General features: G+C 40.2%; 1 long non-coding RNA gene across 1 annotated transcript in view; it reads right to left on the bottom strand.

Moving 5' to 3' along the window:
* Positions 1-12,858, bottom strand: part of LOC149033627 (uncharacterized) — a 47,960-nt gene that overhangs the window by 3,465 nt on the left and 31,637 nt on the right. The gene's annotated exons all lie outside the window — the stretch shown is intronic.

Genomic DNA, 12,858 nt, shown 5'->3' with positions numbered 1-12,858 from the left:
CTTAGTAATACCAAGGGAAACTGTTCGCTAGCGAGCGTTGCTAAGTCGTATAGAAGGGAGGGAGGGAGGGAAATAGAGGGTGAATGAGAGTGAGAAAGAGAGAGAGGAGTTAGGTGGAAAGACGACAGAGGTCGTGGATCGAAGAAGGGAAGTGTGGCCCTTATGCTCTGATATTAGCAATACCCCGTCTCGTAAAGTTGACTGTGCGGCAATTCGAGTCACTTTGTGAACCCTTTATACACTCCCACTCTAAACCCCTTCCACGTTTTCACCCTTCGTGCAAACTCGAGAGAATGTAACGTGTAAGCGAGTTAGAAAAGGAAAGAAATAGTCGCCGCATGCTGCGAGAGAGACGAAGAAACATTGAACGAGAGCAGTGATTTTAATGCTGCTGCTTCTTAAATTTGACGTCGACCCTCTTACCCTTTCCCTCCTCTTTAGACACCGATACCACTACCATTACCAACGTTACCCTCACTAATACTAACCTTGTTGAGAAAGACCTTATGGAACATAGGGTTCAATTGTTGTGCCAAGCTTTTTCAACGTTAACTCACTTATATGCTCAACTTATGTGATCTTAAGATTTTGAGTGGTACATTTCGATCATGACCATTTGAAAAGTGTGCTATTTCAATTGACCAGATTCCTTTTTGGTTGAAAACAAAAATTGAAACGGAGATGTTCTGCATAAACATTTCTTTACGCAAATCGCGTTTACATAAGTTACCCTGGAATATTTCGGTTTCAAGCATCGTGAGAGAGAAAAATTCAAAGTTACTCGTGAGAAGTGACTTGGTAAAAAGTTTATTTTCTTGTTTTTTCTTTTTTCACCAAACATAAATTCCCTTTTGAAATTTCTATACCTAAGCAAGAAAAATGAATGAAGAAAATCAAGAGAAATAGGATTTATTTGGCAGTACGATTATAAACGTACAATGGAAAAATGCACCGTGATATTGTATTATATGATTTATTTTTACATTATTACAGTAAATAGAGACATATATTATAAGCATTAAGTAGCCGTGACGATTCGCCGATACTCGTGCAATCGCAGCTACTTAAAGTAATGACAATTATTCTGTTATTATTTCCAATTACAATCAACTTTTTGCTACAGGTAATTAAACGAATGGCAGGATGGGGAGAAAATAGGGGGAGGTAGAGGATGAAGGAACTAGTGGAACACCCTGCCACACCTCTCTGATTTAATAAGTTCATTACCTAATGAACAGATGTACGCGCGAACACCCCTGTAAGCTCCACGGCCCCTTCGAACAGGCCGGTCATCTGCCGATAATCAATACTTTTAATTATCGCATTTTTATGAATTCGACCGTAGTTTAGTTTTAATTGGATATTAAATCGATGATGACCATGCGCTTCGTCCTCGCTGGGCATTCGAAGCAATTTAGGCAGTCCTAATTAGTACACTACTATTAATTTACTGCTCGTAAACCATGCTGCCTCGGTACTCGTATTCGGTACGAATAAACATTCAATCTATTGATTCTTTGCCGATTGCATAATCGCGGCTTTAATTATATTCCATGTTATAAAGTAGCATCGTATTTATGTTTGGATTGTTTACGAGCGGTCGTTCGCACGATGTTCCATGAGGAGTAACACGACGCGAATCCGATTTTCCTCTTCGTTTAACTAGCACGAAATATAAGAGTTGTAATGCGATTCGTGACATCCAACGAATACCTGAATACCTATCTACCACTTGCGAAAACATTCGTCTAGTGAGATCGATATGAGTCTGGAACCGTGGAAGAATCGGTGTATGACTTGTTGGCACCATTTTCTGCAAGTTTTCATGCAATACTCTACTGGAATCTAGCTTTGCGAATGGAGGTGGAGGTACCGAAGGGAGGAAAAAGGAGAAAGAAAGAAAGAAAGAAAGAAAGAAAGAAAGAAAGAAAGAAGAAGGAAGGGTAGGAGTATGTACAACTCTGTGGGTCCGAGGGTGAAATACGCAGAATGGGTGTGAACATTTTAAGCCTTTAATCTCTCGAGACAAAGGCGACGAAAAATGTTGGCCGTGGCTGCGGCTTTAACTTCCTTCCTACCACCCTCTCTCTCTCTCTCTCTTTCTGTTTCTTTCTTTCCTCCTTCCCTCCTTTCTTCTTTTTTTACTCTCCTTCTCGGTATTCTCTTTTCTCTTTCTCATTCTCTTTTTTTTTTATTTCCCCTCACGCTTCTACAAGCTTCTTTGTCTTTGTGCATTCTCCGTCTCCCTTTTTTTAACTGGCATCGTGAATTAGTGGAAAGAGATAACAAAGAAAGAATTAAGATTCGTAGAACACCGAAGGGTAAGAGAGAGAGAGAGAGAGAGAGAGAGAGAGAGTGAGAGAAAGAGAAGAAGAAGAAGAGAAATCTCTAGACGCGTACTCTCGCTCGTTCGCTAATGTATGCACTGGGAAACTTTTTTTTAAATCGCCGGCTTAGTCCTCTCTTCGCTAATGGTTGCTGAAACTCTTGGAAAATTCTTTCCTTAACCGGCAGAAAAAGGGGGCTGGGTCACTCTCATCCAGACGGATAACGGAAAACGAGGAGCGTCCTAATCTATCGGAATATTTTGCACTCCTGCTTGACTACTCTACAAGTCTCTCCCCCTTTTATTTTTCTTACTTCTTCGAATTTATACTCGTGCTTTATGCCGACCCAGGGTAAAAAAAAAAAAGTGAGACGTGAAACTTTGTCCAGAGTACAATTTTGCAGTAGGAAAATAATCGGCCGAACGAAGGAACGAACGAACGAATGAACGAACGAGCGGATATCGGAAGATGGCGACGCGACGAGAAACGTCGCGAGAATTAATAACAATTCACACGGCCGAGCGAACACGTCGGAATTAATTTTGAGCGTGCTATGAAAGAACGGATATGCTCAAAGGAGGAGTAAGAGGAATAGGAGAAAGAGGAAGAGTAGGAATTATTAGAATTGCACAGAGTCGGTGAAAAACGTCGTACGTTCGTTCCTTTCCCAACCTATCTTTCCGTAGATGGTCCGTACTTACTCCGTCGATGTCCACTAGCACACATAGAAATTCCACTTATTCGGCACGTTAATCATACGACAGACTGCGCGAACATTTTCATTGTTTTGCTTTTGGACATCCTTTCTCGCAAGGTGGCGACTTTGCTCTCCATGAACGAGTTATATATATATCTCTCTCTCTCTCTCTCTCTCTCTTTCTCATTCTCATTTACTTCGCGGAAGCGTTAATTAACCCACGCAGACCGGCATCAAATAAATTTCGGTTAGAACGTGAGAAGCAACAAATCTGAGTCAGGTGGTGTCAACTACGGCGAATGCGAGCCACCTCTTACTTGAGTTACTTCAGTTTCAGGCTTTCGTAGCTGGCATAGTATTATGGCGAGGGACGACGCGTAGAGAGACGGTGAGCTTGCCACGAGAGAGGGAAATAGCGAGAATGAAGGGGGATAGAGAGGAGGATTGTTACCGAGAAGAGAGAGGGTAGAAACGGGTTTGAGAGAAAAGAGAGAGAAAGAGAGAGAACATCAGAGTTGATGAGAGAAGAGAGAAGAAGGACAGGGAGCGCGGTTGGTTGGAGCTACCAACAGCGTCACCGCATCGCCCACGAGTCCTAATTAGAGAAATTTAAATTCATAGCCACCCCACGGTGCTGAACTTACTCCTGCTACGCTACGAGCACTGCTACCACCTTTTTACTCCCCTTTCTCTGTCCTTCTTTCCCTCCATTTCCCTCCCCCTTCTCAGTCTCCCTCTCTTTCAGTCTTTCTCTTGCTCTTGCTTCACCTCATCTCGAACCCTGAGGTTCTCCTTTCTCTTACTCTCCTTTTCTTTCGCGTTCAAGCTCGAAGAACAACGCGCATTCCTTAACTAAAGCAATTACGAATCGTCTCCTCTAGTACTTCGGCCGACTTATGTCAAAAGATAATGCCATTTTCCATCAACGTTTCTTACCAGACTACCTGCTCGCCACTTGCCGTGTCTCCTCTACCCTTTTTTTTTTTTTTTTTTTTTAAACAACCAGTCTTCGTGAAACTAAACGAGAATAAAGCTGACTTCTGTCTGATTAACTACAAAGTTTCGGATACGGTCGATGAGTCTCGTTAAAATGCACATAGTAGAGTTTGATCAATTAGCATTACCGTAATTAACGTATGTAGAATATACGCTAGACGAATGTCGATGATTCTAATTGTCAAATCACAAACGAAGAGAATAGGATAGAGAAATAGAGAGGGAGAGAGTTAACTATACGAATTGTGGAAATTGGGTGAACGAGCCGAGCTAGTTCGATCCATGGAAATTTGTATAATAAGCCCACGGGTGATCTCCGAAGTGGTCGCTAATACTCTCTAAGAACGGCTAGTGGTAGCTGTGGAACGTTGTAGAACGGTTGGCGTTTCCCATCGATTCGTAGGAAGTACTAACACTGAACGCATTCCTCCTTGATTGGGCTCCCTTCCAAGAGTCGATTTGCTCGCATTTGCAGCTCCGACGAGGCAGTATCAATTGAACTTGACCCAAGGACATCCAATAGTCGCTGGTTATCTTGCGAATCGGCAGAGAGATTCTGTGCCTTTCTACCCCCACTCCTTATCATCCCCCACCTCTCTTTCAATCCCTTAACTAACTAAGCTACGACTTCGTTACGGTCTTGCGAGATAAGATTTTGAGAACTCGAAATAGCCGATGAACCTCGATAACGATCGCGTTCTAATTACGCTGAGAGGAAAATTAACCTGTGCGACATCGGACGTGTTGCATACGTGATTTTCGATTTAGTATTCTCAATAAAATGATGTACGTCGAATCAATCGAATTATTTATGCGAATGAAAGGTTAAAGTATACTTCTTTTTTCTTTTTTTCAGAAAAATGAAATCCTCCTCCGAGCAAGATCAAAGCTTGAAGATAATTCCGTTCGATTTATTTCTTGATTTATTAACTATTCTTCATTTGGAAAAAGGAAGAAGAAAGATCTATATATACGTAATAGTTATAACGAAATATTTCGCGAAAATCTTTACTTTCTACATACGAGCGAGTATATATTATAGTAACTATTACTTTTTGTTAGAATGTTAGCTAAAAGCTATTATAAATCAAAAGCTAACTGAATGGTCGTAAAGGATTCTTGTGAAATTTCTGATTCGTTGGGCTTTTGTAGCAAAAAATATGCTTCGCGATTAGACAAGGGAAGAAGAGAGAGAGGGAGAGATACGACAAGACAAAAGAATCTTTTCCGTAACGATAAATCGTCGCGAGAAATACTGAAATATTCACGTTGAATATATTATTCATATAACATTGTGTCCGATAATAAAATATATGATTTTAAGTTGTAACTATATATACTTTATTATTTTAAATTTATCATAGATAATAATACTGAAATAATAAAAAGAGAAAGAGAGATTATTAGGGGCTCGATTTAGCGATTAATCTCAGAAAGTAGACTGTTGAATTACCAAGGAAGCCGTACCTCATTGAAACTGGCAAAGGTTGCGAAATACCTTATGTAGCTTAGATGATAGGTATATGACATATATAGAAGAGACTCGAACCGGTACTTCGAAGAACGTTGTACTTCTGCCAAACTACGACTAGCAGGTAGCAGATAGCAGTGATGGTTGGTCTAGGGTGTTCACTGAGCCGAACTTTCGAAGAAGCTAGACGGTGCCGTTGGTTAATTTGCATCCCTTAATGAGTCGCTCACGTAGTGCTCTTATCTTTACGTCTTGACTCAAACTACCCCCTCTCTTGTTCTTCACCTCTTACTCTCTACCCCTCCTCCTCCTACTCATCCTTTTCTTTCACCAACGAACACGTTGCCTTTTCCCTCAACGTCATTTTCCCTCTTCTACCGAAACGAGCTAACCGTCTTCCCTTCTTCACTGTTTTCTTGTCATTCGACCTTGTTATTTCTAAGTTGCACCCTTCTTCTTCTTCTTCTTTCTTTTTCTATGCCCTTCCCTTTTCCCCGTAGCTTGTTCGTTTCTATGTTCCTTCTCAACATCCCCATCCTTTGGTTTCGCACGACCCTTCGATCTTTCGAGGGTCGAATACTTTCTTCTCACCGTATAAGAACACAGACCGCTGGCCAGAGGCAATGAATGTCGGATATTCGTTTCGACTTGAGTGCTTAAGCGAGATCCACGAGTATCCTTAAAGCTTGCCTTCCTTTTGTTTTCAAACTCCCTCGCACTTTAAGAGAGAAAGAGAAAGAATTGTCCTATTTTTTTTTTCACGATATATCCCGTCATTTATTTTTCTTCTTTTTAAATAAAGAAATCCAATCAAACGTAACATATTATGTATGTATGTAGAATAGAAAATTATGAATAACAAATGAAAGGGAATTACAGGTGGTGCGTGTAAAACACGATTAAAATTTACATTCGATAAATGGGCAAAAAAAAAAAAAAAGAGAGAAAAAAAGAGAGTCAGAAATATCGAAAGAGGGTGAACTGCTTTTTCTTTTTCCCTTTTCTCTTTCTCTCTCTCTCTCTTTCCTTCTCGATTCTTATCCTCGTAGTCGCGTTCGAGTCGCGTTCGAGGGGTAAGAGAGTTCACCCCTTTTTCGCGCAGCTCGATGTTAGAAACAATTTTCCCGTCTTTCTTTTCACCCTCCGATTTAACCTCCAGCTTCCTCTCTCCTCACCTTCTCACTCGTTCCACCAATTGGAAGCGTGTCTACGGAAAGAAATGGGGAATGGGGGGAGAACATTGGCGCATTGTAGAAGTCAAACAGCCTCGTCGGATGTGGCGTGACTTACGTCGTCGTCGGAAAAGCGAGTTTTAAATTGCTTATCGCTTCGAGCACGGAAAATTTACTGGCGGCGAGCAACGACGACTACGACTACGACCAAAAGAGAGAACTATAAAGACGAGAATGAGAGAAAAATAAAGGAATAGAGAGAGGAAAGAAAGAGAAAATGTAAGACGTAGAAACCTCGCGACATGCGGTCACGAACGAAGATTAAAAATTTCATGAAGTCAAGCGTCGTGGAAAGCCACCGCCCCTTACCCCCAAGAGCTTTTCCCTTCTATCGTTCTATAATGTAAGACCGACGAAGTGGTTAATCTTTGTTTCATGCGTTCTATGAAAGAGTGATAACTCTAACGCAAATTCTACCCGAGTGCTTAATGAATCTCTTGTATCGACTAATCCGCTTGACAGAGATTAGAGATAACAGCTTCTGAAGGGTTGCGATTAGACAAAGACGTTGATCTTAAATCATCCTAAGAAAAAAAAAAGAAACTAGGGGAAAAAAATAAATAAATGAGGAGGGCTGCTGCTATGGCTAGGCGGGAATGGCGGATATGCTACAAAGAACTTCAAATTAAAGCCCTTCGTAGTATTTCAAGGAAATTAAAGTCCGCGCTTCTCTACGGAACGCGAGCTTTCTCTTTGTCTTTATCTTCTCCTTCTTCTTCTTCTTTTTCTTCTTCTTCTTCTTCTTCTCCTGCTTCCTCTTCCTCTTCTTCTTCTTCATCCAGTCGATAGTAACCCAAGTGAAAAAGAGAGAGAGAGAGAGAGAAAGAGAATGAGACGTCTTTGCGAGTACCACCCCATCCTCAACAGCCGCGTCTCGTGACGACCCTACCGGCACCGAAGAACAGTCCAGCCCATCCTCTTCTCCATCAGCAGCACCACTACCATCATCACCATAGCCGCCACCCTCACCTTCTATCGTTATATTTCTCTCTTTCTCTCTCTTTTTCATTCTCGCACTCCCTTTCTCTTTCCTTTCCCTCCTCTGTCCGGTTATCCTTGGTCGGATGGCTCGGAAAACGCGACGCGTCGCATCTGTTGCCAAATTATTTTGCCCATGGGCCCGTGAAAAATTTCTCCCGGTGCCATTATTGTTCCGTTGCGCGTGAGAATCTAGTTATTTGCTCATTTCATTGTTCTTCCGCGGGCACCGCTGGAAAATACGCCGACCATAGATACGAGAGTGAGAGAGAAAAAGAGAAAAGGATAAATAGAATGAAAATGCGTTAAAGGAGGGCCAATGCTGACTGCACCAATGTTGCCAAGCACAAATAGAAAGGAGAAAGATGTTAAATTAAACGAGTCCACGATGACGAGTCAAGGGGAAAACATGAAACGTCGATCATCATCAGTTCGCTCTATCGCGTGTTCAACTCAAATACAAGTTCCTCGTTAGAATGACTCTCTTATTAGTTAGAATTTTAATTCTTTATTTGGTTTTTTCATTAGATTGTCGATAAAATTCTTACCTTGTTGTTTATCTATGTTAGTTAACAGTTTCGAGACACTAAAAGGAACAAATGTCGCGAAGCAAGATGGCTACGTACCACCCTTGCTATACTTTAGTCCCGTATTAATACAATTTTATGGAAATAGGTCATCCACGATGCAAATGGAGAAACTCGATGAACTTCCTTCAGGTGTACGAGGCCACAATCGGTGCTGTGTGGTAGGTACTACCAGGTACCATGAACCCTTCGCTACGTAGTTTGCAAAAGTGAACAGAGGCTGCTTGTGTGTATTTTGTAAAGGTGGTTAAACGATTTCAGGAACTCGTTTCATAAGGACCGTGTTCAGGTACGGACGGATGCTGTTGTGCGATTATTAGGAATTAATGTAAATAGGTACCTCGGCATATCGCTAAGCTCGACGAAATGCGTTGTATGCGTTTGTGTTAACTCGATGAACTAACTTAGCTCTACTTCTAGCCTTACTGTCTCTCTCTCTCTCTTTCTCTCTCTCTCCTTTCTTTATCTCATGTTCCTTCTTCATCTTTCTACATCTAACAAGAACAGACTCCTGTCTTTGTCTATCTGTCTATCTCTCTTTCTCTCTTTCTTGCTTTCTCAATGGTTCTACACTGTAACGTTCAGCCATTACGAACGATCGTGCATCGCATACCCAGACGTTTTCGAAAGACACGTACGCAAGGCACTATCTACAACAACGAGGACTCCTAGACACATAGCAATTCGATAGATGTACACGTTTAATTCTCATCGTTAAGGATCTCTAAGAACACGAGATCTCTAACGCTATCTGCGACATAGTATTGTACGATTACGTTTCCATAGACACGATTATTCATTTAAACTAATGCTAAGTATACCTAAAATTTCTTTTGAAACCAAAAATTTCTATAGGAACTGGAAAGAATTTTCAAAATCAACGACGTGACGTTTTTTTTGAAGTGTAAACTTCTTTAGAATGGGAGTGATCTGAAAAGTAAATAAACAGAAACGGAGCTATGTAACGAAGCTATGAAATGGCTGGCATACTAACTAATGAGAGAAAAATAGACAAACATAGGATTTAGACTGCGAGGGAATGAGACGGAATATAGCTATACAGTTTTTCCTATTCTCGGTCTCCACTATATGCTATGCTTCGTAGTTATCGCTCCTGGTTGTATATGTGTGTGTTTGTGTGCGACTGCAAACTACAAAGCGTAAACACACATATTCATTCAATACTCGAAATGTTTGTAGGTAAGAGCGAAATACCCTAAGGACTTATCGGAAAAAACCTCACTACTTTTCGGAAAAAACCTCACTACTTTTCGGAAAATACCTTACTAGATAGGTGTTTAGTTCACTAACAGAGGTGTTTAGTTACCATGCATTTTTTAGTTACCAGAATCAACTCGCTTCATTTCTTTGAATTGAGAACTTGTTTACTGTGTAATATGTTATCTATTTATATATGTTTTTAATAAAACGTATAATAATTTTGGAATGTGATAACAATAATATAATTATAATATTATAACAAATAAACTTTACAATTATCCTACTCCTGATATTCTGCAGTCGTCTTATTCTCTCGATACTTTGTTTTTCGAAGGTTTCACTTCTAACACGTGTGATCTGCCCACATGATATTTTCTTAATATTCTCCTGTTATATGATAGACTAAAAAAGCTGTGTCTGTTGAAATGCCCAAGTCAAGTAGTTAAGACGGTAGACGTTGCAATGGATGGCGCAGCAGACTGTTTAAAGCGACTTAGAGAGCGTAATAAATAATATCCCGGGCTCATTTGGCGACCAACGTAGGAAGTAAAGGGCGAGTAATTAAATGGAATTATTTAGTGTTATGAAAGGACGCGGTGGCCGTGCCGACAGTCATGATATCAACGTTCTGCCTGGCTGTTACCTTTTTCTCTTTCCTCCCTATCATTTCGGTCTTTCTCATTCCTTTAGCTAGGTTTTTAGTCTTCCATCCTTTTCTAATTCACTGCTATATAGAAGAAGAAGAAAAGGAAAGAGCAGATGTAAGGGTACGGAGAGAGATCATCAAGTAGGAGGCAGGCGGAAAGGTAAAAGAGGAAAGAAGATACGGAGATGAGGATGGCGAATACTGTAAGGGGTCGACCGCAATGAATAGTTCATTTCTCTTTGAAACTTTCTCAGGAGAGCATGGCGATGATTAGCGGGGGCCAGAGGAATTTACCAAGTGACCGAGAAGGGCGAGGCTCTGTAAGTAATTCGTAAATTGACCTTGAAAGTTGGATAAACCTCTTGGACGACACAAAGTTAGTATTTACGGAACGGCGTGAGATGTTTAAATGCTGCGACGACATTGCAAACGTTCGGTTATTGAGTGGAAGAGAGAGAGAGAGAGAGAGAGAGAGAGAGAGAGAGAGATAAAGAAAATCAAGAATAATGATGATGAAAAGGTGGAAAGTAAAAAAGAGATAAAACAAAGAATATAAAAAACACTAGTTATTTCTCAAGAAAGAAAAAGTGCAGGAGCATGCGTTGTAAGTTATTTTTTTGTTGTAATCCGGTAGGTCGTAAAATGGCAATTTGCATAGCATAACGCGAAGCTCTTTCTAACAAAAGCAGCAACGTCAGACTGATTTGAGTCGACTTGGTGGTAGATACAGAAAGACCTGGAATCTAGTTTGCTCGTCTCGGGTCTTATGATCCTCATTCGTTTACATTTCCTTGTACCCAATGAGCTTGCAACAGATTTGTATTCGTTTGGCTGATGAACAAAGTCGCCTACGACGAAACTCTCGTCTCTCATCTCTCTTATATCTTTCTCTCTGACTCTTTCCGTCTTTCTTTCTCTGTGCTGCTAAACGAGAAATTCTCTGCTCTCTTTGTCGAGCCCTTTTTCCTTCTTGTCTCTTGCTTTACCTACTTATCCAGATTACTGTTATTCTTTGCATAGCTTCGAGTGAACTCTGATCCAAAGTGGTGGTGGTGGTGGTAGTGTTATAATTTGAATGATTGGAATTTGTTTTTGAAGAAGCATTTCAAGATGAAATTTAAAGCAAGACCATACAAACACTATAAAATTCTTATAGAAGTATATATAAAAAAAAAAAAAAAAGAAAAAAGAGATGCTTACTTTAAGTTGATACTTCAAACGTGCTCGCATATCGTATTTGTAAAAGATCGCTTGATCTTTCGCTTGGAAACCGGCCAAACTCCTACTACCCGTAACATTTTACGCGTCCAAGGAAAAGTATGGACAAGACAAGACTTTTTCGAAATCGTAATGTCGACACGTGGAACACGTGCGATAAATGTCACGCCATCCGCCATCCGACTGCCGCTTTATCGGGGACCCTACTTTATACCGGCTGCATCGGCAATACTAACAGGAATAGTATCCTCTCTGCATTGGTCAGCCAATATCTTGCATATTGCTCTTTTCCCTTCCTCTTCCTACCTCTAGTTCTCCTTTTATCTTTTGCGAAACAAGTTAGGGAAACTCCTCTCCCTTTTCGCTTGCTCGTTGCGGTGAGAAAAATTCATTGGAAATGACTTCATCACGATTTCGTTTATTTCACGTTAGATAGAAAATAATAAAGGATTGAAATAAATCATCTTATTTGTAACGTCCCCTTTTTCTTTTTTATTATTACTTACTCCATTCGTTGAACTCTTCCACGTTTAATGGGGTGAAGCACCTCGAAAATAATAAAAGCCCATATTTCAAACTAGTTCCCACAGTTGAAGTAGCTATGCAAATTTCAAGAGGAACCTTTCGCACTCAACATCGTAAGAGAGCCCACGCCCGAGCTCTGCCACTGACGTTTTTAATTATTCAATAAAAACTTGATCGTTGCCATAGATAGCTTAAAGTACCCATCCGTTTATTATTTCGTCTCTCGATGTTTGGTACATCGTCAAAGTGTCGCATGATAGTCGGTAAATGTGTACTAGTAAATACAGTACTATGTGTGTCTATAGAAAATGTTTATTTTTCTACGATCGAATCAGTAATAGAAAAGCTGATATAGACATTTTGTTTTATTTTATTTTTTAATTTTTTTTTTTTTGCTTTACATCACAATGAAAGGATAGTCAGTCGATAGTGTATCAACAAATTCTTCAACTATTTGTAAAATGTCGTGCAAAATATATATGTATATACAGGGTGATCAGTAACTGGTAGTACAAGCAAAAAGGGGGTGATTCTGCACGAGAAAATAAATCGAAAATATAAAATAAAAATTTTTCGTTTGAGGCTTTGTTTTCGAGAAAATCTATCTAACCTACGAACTATTCAGAAATACCAAACTACTAATTTTGAAAGAAAATTCTGATATTTATTAGGATCGATAAGAAGAGAGAGAGAGAGAGAGAGAGAAAAGAAAAAGAAAAGAGAAGAGAGAAAGATCGATGAAAAACTTAGAAGAAAGAGAAGATCGACGATTTCTTGCGGGAATTCGGAAAAACGAAGACGATCCTCTTGCCTCTCTTTCTCTTACTCTAACTTAACTCTGGTTCCTGACTTTACTCACGGTCTGCTCGTAGAATACACATTCTGCTGCTTCCCGGATGTGCAGTCCTCGTGACTCACGAGTCTTCGTAAATATCGAATGACCACCGAGAGACTCTACGG

This window comes from Polistes dominula, unplaced genomic scaffold (genome assembly GCF_049000335.1).
Source record: "Polistes dominula isolate Pdom_NZ unplaced genomic scaffold, Pdom_raw_medaka contig_28, whole genome shotgun sequence".
NCBI lineage: Eukaryota > Metazoa > Arthropoda > Insecta > Hymenoptera > Vespidae > Polistes > Polistes dominula.
This window is presented reverse-complemented; position numbering and strand designations above follow the sequence as displayed.